Genomic DNA, 13,591 nt, shown 5'->3' with positions numbered 1-13,591 from the left:
ATAAACATGGAAATATCTACACCGCTATCTGTATAAACATGGAAATGTATACACCGCTATCTGTATAAACATGGAAATATCTACACCGCTACCTGTATAAACATGGAAATATCAGCACCGCTATCTGTATGAACATGGAAAGATCTACACTGCTATCTGTATTAACATGGAAATATCTACACCGCTATCTCTATGAACATGGATATATCTACACAGCCCTCTGGATGAACATGGAAATATCCACAACGCTATCTGTGTAAACATGCATACATCTTCACCGCTATCTGTATAAACATGGAAATATCTACACCGCTATCTGTATGAACATGGAAATATCTACACCGCTATCTGTTTGAAGATGGAAATATATACACAGCTATCTGCATGAAAATGGAAATATCTACACAGCTATCTGCATACAGATGGAAATATCTACACAGCTATCTCTTTACACATGGAAATAACTACACCGCTATCTGAATGAACATGGAAATATCTACACCGCCATCTGTCTGAACATGGAAATATCTACACCGCTATCTGTATGAACATGGAAATAGCTACACCGTTATCTGTATGAAAATGGAAATAGCTACACCGCTATCTGTATGAACATGGAAATATCTAAACCGCTATTTGTATGAACATGGATATATCTACACAGCCATCTGTCTGAACATGGAAATATCTACACCGCTATCTGTATGAACATGGAAATATCTACACCGGTATCTGTATGAACATGGATATATCTACACAGCCATCTGGATGAACATGGAAATATCTACACCGCTATCTGTGTAAACATGCATACATCTTCACCACTATCTGTATAAACATGGAAATATCTGCACCGCTATCGGTATGAACATGGAAATATCTACACCGCTATCTGTATGAACATGGAAATACCTACACCGCTATCTGTTTGGACATGGAAATATCTACACCGCTATCTGCATGAAATTGGAAATATATACACTGCTATCTGCATATACATTTAAATATCTACACAGCTATCTCTTTACACATGGAAAAAACTACACCACTATCTGTATGAAAATGGAAATAACTACACCGCCATCTGTATGAACATGGAAGTATCTGCACCGCCATCTGTATGAACGTATAAATATCTACACCGCCATCTGTATTAAGATTGAGATATCTACACTGCTATCTGTATAAACATGGAAATATCAACACCGCCATCTGTATGAACATATAAATACACCGCCATCTGTATTAAGAAGGAAATATCTAAACCGCTATCTGTATAAACATGGAAATAACTACACAGCTACCTGTATAAACATGGAAATATCAGCACCACTATCTGTATGAACCTGGAAATATCTACACCGCTATCTGTATGAACATGGAAATATCTACACCGCTATCTGTATGAACATGGAAATATCTACAAAGCTATTTGAATGAACATGGAAATATCTACACCGCTATCTGTTTGAACATGTAAATATCTACACCGCTATCTGCATGAAAATGGAAATATCTACAAAGCTATCTGCATATACATGGAAATATCTACACAGCTATCTCTTTACACATGGAAATAACTACACCGCTATATCTATAAACATGGAAATATCTACACCACCATCTGCATGAACATGGAAATATCTGCACTGCCATCTGTATGAACATATAAATATCTACACCGCCATCTGTATTAAGAAGGAAATATCTAAACCGCTATCTGTATAAACAAGGAAATATCTACACCGCTGCCTGTATAAACATGGAAATAACAGCACCGCTCTCTGTATGAAAATGGAAATATCTACACCGCTATCTGTATGAACATGCAAATATCTACACTGCTATCTGTATGAACATGGAAATAGCTACACCGTTATCTCTATGAAAATGGAAATAGCTACACCGCTATCTGTATGAACATGGAAATATCTACACCGCTATTTGTATGAACATGGATATACCTACACAGACATCTGTATGAACATGGAAATATCTACACCGCTATCTGTATGAACTTGGAAATATCTACACCGCTATCTGTATGAACATGGATATATCTACACAGCCATCTGGATGAACATGGAAATATCTACACCGCTATCTGTGTAAACATGCTTACATCTTCACCACTATCTGTATAAACATGGAAATATCTGCACCGCTATCGGTATGAACATGGAAATATCTACACCGCTATCTGTATGAACATGGAAATACCTACACCGCTATCTGTTTGGACATGGAAATATCTACACCGCTATCTGCATGAAATTGGAAATATCTACACTGCTATCTGCATATACATTTAAATATCTACACAGCTATCTCTTTACAAATGGAAATAACTACACCACTATCTGTATATACATGGAAATAACTACACCGCCATCTGTATGAACATGGAAGTATCTGCACCGCCATCTGTATGAACATATAAATATCTACACCGCCATCTGTATTAAGATGGAGATATCTACACTGCTATCTGTATAAACATGGAAATATATACACCGCCATCTGTATGAACATATAAATACACCACCATCTGTATTAAGAAGGAAATATCTAAACCTCTGTCTGTATAAACATGGAAATATCTACACCGCTGCCTGTATAAACATGGAAATATCAGCACCGCTATCTGTATGAACATGGAAATATCTACACCGCTATCTGTAGGAACACGGAAATAGCTACACCGCTCCCTGTATAAAAATGGAAATATCAGCACCGCTATCTCTATGAACATGGAAATATCTACACCACTATCTGTATGAACATGGATATATTTACACAGCCATCTGGATGAACATGGAAATATCTACGCCACTGTCTGTATGAACATGGAAATATCTACACCGCTATCTGTGTAAACATGCATACATCTTCACCGCTATCAGTATTAACATGGAAATATCTACACCGCTATCTGTATGAACATGGAAATAGCTACACCGCTATCTTTATGAACATGGAATTATCTACACCGCTCTCTGTATGAACATGGATATATCTACACAGCCATCTGGATGAACATGGAAATATCTACACCGCTATCTGTGTAAACATGCATACATCTTCACCGCTATATGTATAAACATGGAAATATCTACACCGCTATCTGTATGAACATGGAAATATCTACACCGCTATCTGTATGAACATGGAAATATCTACACCGCTATCTGTTTGAACATGGAAATATCTACAGCGCTATCTGCATGAACATGGAAATATCTACACTGCTATCTGCATATACATGGAAATATCTACACAGCTATCTCTTTACACATGGAAATAACTACACCGCTATCTGTATGAACATGGAAATATCCACACCGCCATCATTATGAACATGGAAATATCTGCACCGCCATCTATATGAACATATAAATATCTACACCGCCATCTGTATTAAGATGGAGATATCTACACCGCTAGCTGTATAAACATGGAAATATCTCCACCGCTATCTGTTTGAACATGGAAATATCTACACCGCTATCTGTATAAACATGGAAATATCTACACCGCTACCTGTATAAACATGGAAATATCAGCACAGCTTTCTGTATAAACATGGAAATATCTACACCGATATCTGTATGAACATGGAAATATCTACACCGCTTTCTGTATGAACATGGAAATATCTACACCGCTATCAGTATGAACAAGGAAATATCTACACCGCTATCTGTATGAACATGGATATATCTACACAGCCCTCTGGATGAACATGGAAATATCCACACCGCTATCTGTGTAAACATGCATACATCTTCACCGCTATCTGTATAAACATGGAAATATCTACAGCGCTATCTGTATGAACATGGAAATATCTTCACCGCTATCTGTTTGAGGATGGAAATATATACACCGCTATCTGCATGAAAATGGAAATATCTACACAGCTATCTGCATATACATGGAAATATCTACACAGCTATCTCTTTACACATGGAAATAACTACACCGCTATCTGTATGAACATGGAAATATCTACACCGCCATCTGTCTGAACATGGAAATATCTACACCGTTATCTGTATGAACATGGAAATAGCTGCACCGTTATCTGTATGAAAATGGAAATAGCTACACCGCTATCTGTATGAACATGGAAATATCTACACAGCTATTTGTATGAACATGGAAATATCTACACCGCTATCTGTGTAAACATGCATACATCTTCACCACTATCTGTATAAACATGGAAATATCTGCACCGCTATCGGTAAGAACATGGAAATATCTACACCGCTATCTGTATGAACATGGAAATACCTACACGGCTATCTGTTTGGACATGGAAATATCTACACCGCTCTCTGCATGAAATTGGAAATATCTACACTGCTATCTGCATATACATTTAAATATCTACACAGCTATCTCTTTACACATGGAAAAAACTACAGCACTATCTGTATGAACATGGAAATAACTACACCGCCATCTGTATGTACATAGAAGTATCTGCACCGCCATCTGTATGAACATATAAATATCTACACCGCCATCTGTATTAAGATGGAGATATCTACACTGCTATCTGTATAAACATGGAAATATCTACACCGCCATCTGTATGAACATATAAATACACCGCCATCTGTATTAAGAAGGAAATATCTAAACCGCTATCTGTATAAACATGGAAATATCTACACCGCTGCCTGTATAAACATGGAAATATCAGCACTGCTATCTGTAAGAACATGGAAATAGCTACACCGCTGCCTGTATAAACATGGAAATATCAGCACCGCTATCTGTATGAACATGGAAATATCTACACCCCTATCTGTATGAACATGGATATATCTACACAGCCATCTGGATGAACATGGAAATATCTACACCACTATCTGTATGAACATGGAAATATCTACACCGCTATCTGTGTAAACATGCATACATCTTCACCGCTATCAGTATAATCATGGAAATATCTACACCGCTATCTGTATGAACATGGAAATATCTACACCGCTATCTGTATGAACATGGGAATATCTACACGGCTATCTGTGTAAACATGCATACATCTTCACCGCTATCAGTATAAACATGGAAATAGCTACACCGACATCTGTATGAACATGGAAATATCTACACCGCTATCTGTATGAACATGGGAATATCTACACCGCTATCTGTATGAACATGGATATATCCACAGCCCTCTGGATGAACATGGAAATATCCACACCGCCATCTGTATGAACATGGAAATATCTGCACCGCCATCTGTAAGAAAAAAAAATATCTACACCGCCATCTGTATTAAGATGGAGATATCTACACTGCTATCTGTATAAACATGGAAATATCTAAACCGCCATCTGTCTGAACATATAAATATCTACACCGCCATCTGTATTAAGATGGAGATATCTAAACCGCTAGCTGTATAAACATGGAAATATCTACACCGCTGCCCGTATAAACAAGGAAATATCAGCACCGCTATCTGTATGAACTTGGAAATATCTACACCGCTATGTGTGTAAACATGCATAGATCTTCACCGCTATCTGTATAAACATGGAAATATCTACACCGCTATCTGTATGAACATGGAAATATCTACACCGCTATCTGTATGAACATGGAAATATCTACACCGCTATCAGTATGAACAAGGAAATATCTACACCGCTATCTGTATGAACATGGATATATCTACACAGCCCTCTGGATGAACATGGAAATATCCACACCGCTATCTGTGTAAACATGCATACATCTTCACCGCTATCTGTATAAACATGGAAATATCTACACCGCTATCTGTATGAACATGGAAATATCTACACCGCTATCTGTTTGAAGATGGAAATATATACACCGCTATCTGCATGAAAACGGAAATATCTACACAGCTATCTGCATATACATGGAAATATCTACACAGCTGTCTCTTTACACATGGAAATAACTGCACCGCTATCTGAATGAACATGGAAATATCTACACCGCCATCTGTCTGAACATGGAAATATCTACACCGCTATCTGTATGAACATGGAAATATCTACACCGCTATCTGTATGAACATGGATATATCTACACAGCCATCTGGATGAACATGGAAATATCTACACCGCTATCTGTGTAAACATGCATACATCTTCACCACTATCTGCATAAACATGGAAATATCTGCACCGCTATCGGTATGAACATGGAAATATCTACACCGCTATCTGTATGAACATGGAAATACCTACACCGCTATCTGTTTGGACATGGAAATATCTACACCGCTATCTGCATGTAATTGGAAATATCTACACTGCTATCTGCATATACATTTAAATATCTACACAGCTATCTCTTTACACATGGAAATAACTACACCACTCTCTGTATGAACATGGAAATAACTACAACGCCATCTGTATGAACATGGAAATATCTGCACCGCCATCTGTATGAACATATAAATATCTACACCGCCATCTGTATTAAGATGGAGATATCTACACTGCTATCTGTATAAACATGGAAATATCTACACCGCCATCTGTATGAACATATAAATACGCCGCCATCTGTATTAAGAAGAAATATCTAAACCGCTATCTGTATAAACATGGAAATATCTACACCGCTACCTGTATAAACATGGAAATATCAGCACCGCTATCTGTATGAACATGGAAATATCTACACCGCTATCTGTAGGAACATGGAAATAGCTACACCGCTGCCTGTATAAACATGGAAATATCAGCACCGCTATCTGTATGAACATGGAAATATCTACACCGCTATCTGTATAAACATGGAAATATCTACACCACTACCTGTATAAACATGGAAATATCAGCACCGCTATCTGTATGAAAATGGAAATATCTACACCGCCATCTGTATGAACATGGAAATATCTACACCGCTATCTCTATGAACATGGAAATATCTAAACCGCTATCTGTATGAACATGGAAATATCTACACCGCTATCTGTTTGAACATGGAAATATCTACACCGCTGTCTGCATGAAAATGGAAATATCTACACAGCTATCTGCATATAAATGGAAATATCTACACAGCTATCTCTTAACACATGGAAATAACTACACCGCTATCTCTATAAACATGGAAATATCTACACCGCCATCTGTATGAACATGGAAATATCTGCACCGCCATCTGTATGAACATATAAATATCTACACCGCCATCTGTATTAAGAAAGAAATATCTAAACCGCTATCTGTATGACCATTGAAATATCTACACCGCTATCTGTATGAACATGGAAATATCTACACCGCTATCTGTGTAAACATGCATACATCTTCACCGCTATCTGTATAAACATGGAAATGTCTACAAGGCTATCTGTATGAACATTAAAATATCTACACCGCTATCTGTATGAACATGGAAATATCTACACCGCTATCTGTTTGAACATGGAAATATCTACACCGCTATCTGCATGAAAATGGAAATATCTACACTGCTATCTGCATATACATTTAAATATCTACACAGCTATCTCTTTACACATGGAAATAACTACACCGCTATCTGTATGAACATGGAAATATCTACTCCGCCATCTGTATTAACACGGAAATATCTGCACCGTCATCTGTAAGAACATATAAATATCTACACCGACATCTCTATTAAGATGGAGATATCTACACTGCGATCTGTATAAACATGGAAATATCTACACCGCCATCTGTATGAAAATATAAATATCTACACTGCCATCTGTATTAAGAAGGAAATATCTAAAACGCTATCTGTATAAACATGGAAATATCTACACCGCTGCCTGTATAAACAAGGAAATATCAGCACCGCTATCTGTATGAACAGGGAAATATCTACACCGCTATCTGTATGAACATGGAAATATCTACACCGCTGTCTGTATGAACATGGAAATAGCTGCACCGCTATCTGTATGAACATGGAAATATCTACACCGATATCTGTTTGAACATGGAAATATCTACACCGCTATCTGCATTAAAATGGAAATATCTACACTGCTATCTGCATATACATGGAAATATCTACACAGCTATCTCTTTACACATGGAAATAACTACACCGCTATCTGTATGAACATGGAAATATCTACACTGCCATGTGTATGAACATGGAAATATCTGCACCGCCATCTGTATGAACATATAAATATCTACACCGCCATCTGTATTAAGATGGAGATATCTGCACCGCTATCTGTATAAACATGGAAATATCTACACCGCTATCTGCATAAAAATGGAAATATCTACACCGCTATCTGTAAAAACATGGAAATATCTACACCGCTACCTGTGGAAACATGGAAATATCAGCACCGCTATCTGTATGAACATGGAAATATCTACACCGCTAACTGTATGAACATGGAAATATCTACACCGCTATCTGTATGAACATGGATATATCTAAACAGCCCTCTGGATGAACATGGAAATATCCACACCGCTATCTGTGTAAACATGCATACATCTTCACCGCTATCTGAATAAACATGGAAATATCTACACCGCTATCTGTATGAACATGGAAATATCCACACCGCTATCTGTTTGAAGATGGAAATACATACACCGCTACCTGCATGAAAATGGAAATATCTACACAGCTATCTGCATATACATGGAAATATCTACACAGGTATCTCTTTACACATGTAAATAACTACACCGCTTACTGTATGAACATGGAAATGTCTGCACCGCCATCTGTATGAACATATAAATATCTACATCGCCATCTGTATTAAGATGGAGATATCTACACCGCTATCTGTATAAACATAGAAATATCTTCACCGCTATCTGTGTAAACATGGAAATATCTACACCACTACCTGTATAAACATGGAAATATCAGCACCGCCATCTGTATGAACATGGAAATATCTACACCGCTATCTGTATGAACATGGAAATATCTACGCCGCCATCTGTATGAACATGGAAATATCTGCACCGCCATCTGTATGAACATATAAATATCTACACCGCCATCAGTATTAAGATGGAGATATCTACACCGCTATCTGTATAAACATGGAAATATCTACACCGCTATCTGTATAAACATGGAAATATCTACACCGCTATCTGTATAAACATGGAAATATCTACACCGCTACCTGTATAAACATGGAAATATCAGCACCGCTATCTGTATGAACATGGAAATATCTACACTGCTATCTGTATGAACATGGAAATATCGACACCGCTATCTGAATGAACATGGATATATCTACACAGCCCTCTGGATGAACATGGAAATATCCACACCGCTATCTGTGTAAGCATGCATACATCTTCACCGCTATCTGTATAAACATGGAAATATCTACACTGCTATCTCTATGAACATGGAAATATCTACACTGCTATCTGTATAAACATGGAAATATCTACACCGCTATCTGTATAAACATGGAAATATCTACACCGCTACCTGTATAAACACAGAAATATCAGGACCGCTATCTGTATGAACCTGGAAATATCTACACCGCTATCTGTATGAACAGGGAAATATCTACACCGCTATCTGTATGAACATGGAAATATCTACAAAGCTATCTGAATGAACATGGAAATATCTACACCACTATCTGTTTGAACATGTAAATATCTACACCGCTATCTGCAAGAAAATGGAAATATCTACACAGCTATCTGCATATACATGGAAATATCTACACAGCTATCTCTTTACACATGGAAATAACTACACCGCTATATCTATAAACATGGAAATATCTACACCACCATCTGTATGAACATGGAAATATCTGCACCGCCATCTGTTTGAACACATAAATATCTACACCGCCATCTGTATTAAGAAGGAAATACCTAAACCGCTATCTGTATAAACATGGAAATATCAGCAGCACTCTCTGTATGAAAATGGAAATATCTACACCGCTATCTGTATGAACATGGAAATATCTACACTGCTATCTGTAGAACTTGGAAATAGCTACACCGTTATGTGTATGAAAATGGAAATAGCTACACCGCTATCTGTATGAACATGGATATATCTACACAGCCATCTGGATGAACATGGAAATATCTACACCGCTATCTGTATGAACATGGAAATATCTACACCGCTATCTGTATGAACATGGATATATCTACACAGCCATCTGGATGAACATGGAAATATCTACACCGCTATCTGTGTAAACATGCATACATCTTCACCACTATCTGTATAAACATGGAAATATCTGCACTGCTATCGGTATGAACATGGTAATATCTACACGGCTATCTGTATAAACATGGAAATATCTACACCGCTACCTGTATAAACATGGAAATATCTACACCGCTATCTGTATAAACATGGAAATATCTACACTGCTATCTGCATATAGATTTAAATATCTACACAGCTATCTCATTACACATGGAAATAACTACACCACTATCTGTATGAACACGGAAATAACTACACCGCCATCTGTATGAACATGGAAATATCTGCACCTCCATCTGTATGAACATATAAATATCTACACCGCCATCTGTATTAAGATGGAGATATCTACACTGCTATCTGTATAAACATGGAAATATCTACACCGCCATCTGTATGAACATATAAATACACCGCCATCTGTATTAAGAAGGAAATATCTAAACTGCTATCTGTATAAACATGGAAATATCTACACCGCTGCCTGTATAAACATGGAAATATAAGCACGGCTATCTGTATGAACATGGAAATATCTACACCGCTATCTGTAGGAACATGGAAATAGCTACACCGCTGCCTGTATAAACATGGAAATATCAGCACCGCTATCTGTATGAACATGGAAATATCTACACCACTATCTGTATGAACATGGATATATCTACACAGCCATGTGGATGAACATGGAAATATCTACACCGCTATCTGTATGAACATGGAAATATCTACACCGCTATCTGTGTAAACATGCATACATCTTCACCGCTATCTGTATAAACGTGGAAATATCTACACCGCTATCTGTATGAACATGGAAATATATACACCGCTATCTGTATGAACATGGAAATATCTACTCCGCTATCTGTTTGAACATGGAAATATCTACACCGCTATCTGCATGAAAATGGAAATATCTACACTGCTATCTGCATATACATGGAAATATCTACACAGCTATATCTTTACACATGGAAATAACTACACCGCTATCTGTATGAACATGGAAATATCCACACCGCCATCTGTATGAACATGGAAATATCTGCACCGCCATCTGTATGAACACATAAATATCTACACCGCAATCTGTATTAAGATGGAGATATCTACACCGCTTTCTGTATAAACATGGAAATATCTACACCGCTATCTGTATAAACATGGAAATATCTACACCGCTATCTGTATAAACATGGAAATATCTACACCGCTACCTGTATAAACATGGAAATATCAGCACCGCTATCTGTATGAACATGGAAATATCTACACCGCTATCTGTATGAACATGGAAATATCTACACCGCTATCTGTATGAACATGGAAATATCTCCACCGCTATCTGTATGAACATGGATATATCTACACAGCCCTCTGGATGAATATGGAAATATCCACACCGCTATCTGTGTAAACATGCATACATCTTCACCGCTATCTGTATAAACATGGAAATATCTACACCGCTATCTGTATGAACATCGAAATATCTACACCGCTATCTGTTTGAAGATGGAAATACATACACCGCAATCTGCATGAAAATGGAAATATCTACACAGCTATCTGCATATACATGGAAATATCTACACAGCTATCTCTTTACACATGGAAATAACTACACCGCTATCTGTATGAACATGGAAATATCTACACCGCCATCTGTATTAACATGGAAATATCTGCACCGCCATCTGTATGAACATATAAATATCTACACCGCCATCTGTATTAAGATGGAGATATCTACACCGCTATCTGAATAAACATGTAAATATCTACATCGCTATCTGTATAAACATGGAAATATCTACAACGCTATCTGTGTAACCATGGAAATATCTACACCGCTATCTGTATGAACATGGAAATATCTACACCGCGATCTGTATGAACACGGAAATATCTACACCGCTCTCTGTTTGAACATGGAAATATCTACACCGCTATCTGTATGAACACTGAAATATCTACACCGCTATCTGTTTGAACATGGAAATATCTAAACCGCTATCTGCATGAAAATCGAAATATATACACAGCTATCTGCATATACATGGAAATATCTACACAGCTATCTCTTTACACATGGAAATAACTACACCGCTATCTGTATGAACATGGAAATAACTTCACCGCCCTCTGTATGAACATGGATATATCTACACAGCCATCTGGATGAACATGGAAATATCTACACCGCTATCTGTATGAACATGGAAATATCTACACCGCTATCTGTGTAAACATGCATACATCTTCACCGCTATCTGTAAAAACTTGGAAATATCTACACTGCTATCTGTATGAACATGGAAATATCTACACCGCTATCTGTTTGAACATGGAAATATCTACACGGCTATCTGCATGAAAATGGAAATATCTACACAGCGATATGCATATACATGGAAATATCTACAAAGCTATCTCTTTACACATGGAAATAAGTACAGCGATATCTCTATAAACATGGAAATAGCTACACCGCCATCTGTATGAACATGGAAATATCTGCACCGCGATCTGTATGAACATTTAAATATCTACACCGCCATCTATATTAAGATGGAGATATCAACACCGCAATCTGTATAAACCTGGAAATATCTACACCGCTATCTGTATAAACATGGAAATATCTACACCGCAATCTGTATGAACATGGAAATATCTACACCGCTACCTATATAAACATTTAAATATCAGCACCGCTATCTGTATGAACATGGAAATATCTACACCGCTATCTCTATGAACATGGAAATATCTACACCGCTATCTGTATGAACATGGGAATATCTGCACCGCTATCTGTTTGAAAATGGAAATATCTACACCGCTATGTTCATGAAAATGGAAATATCTACACTGCTATCTGCATATACATTTAAATATCTACACAGCTATCTCTTTACACATGGAAAAAAATACAACGCTATCTGTATGAACATGGAAATATCTACACCGCCATCTGTATGAACATGGAAATATCTGCACCGCCATCTGTATGAACATATAAATATCTACACCGCCATCTGTATTAAGATGGAGATATCTACACTGCTATCTGTATAAACATGGAAATATCTACACCGCCATCTGTACGAACATATTAATATCTACACCACCATCTGTATTAAGAAGGAAATATCTAAACCGCTATCTGTATAAACATGGAAATATCTACACAGCTGCCTGTATAAACATGGAAATATCAGCACCGCTATCTGTATGAACATGGAAATAGCTACACCGCTATCTGTATTAACGTGGAAATAGCTACACCGCTATCTGTATAAACATGGAAATTTCTACACCGCTACCTGTATAAACATGGAAATAT

This window comes from Gorilla gorilla, chromosome 18, assembly GCF_029281585.2.
Source record: "Gorilla gorilla gorilla isolate KB3781 chromosome 18, NHGRI_mGorGor1-v2.1_pri, whole genome shotgun sequence".
Lineage (NCBI taxonomy): Eukaryota > Metazoa > Chordata > Mammalia > Primates > Hominidae > Gorilla > Gorilla gorilla.
This window is presented reverse-complemented; position numbering follows the sequence as displayed.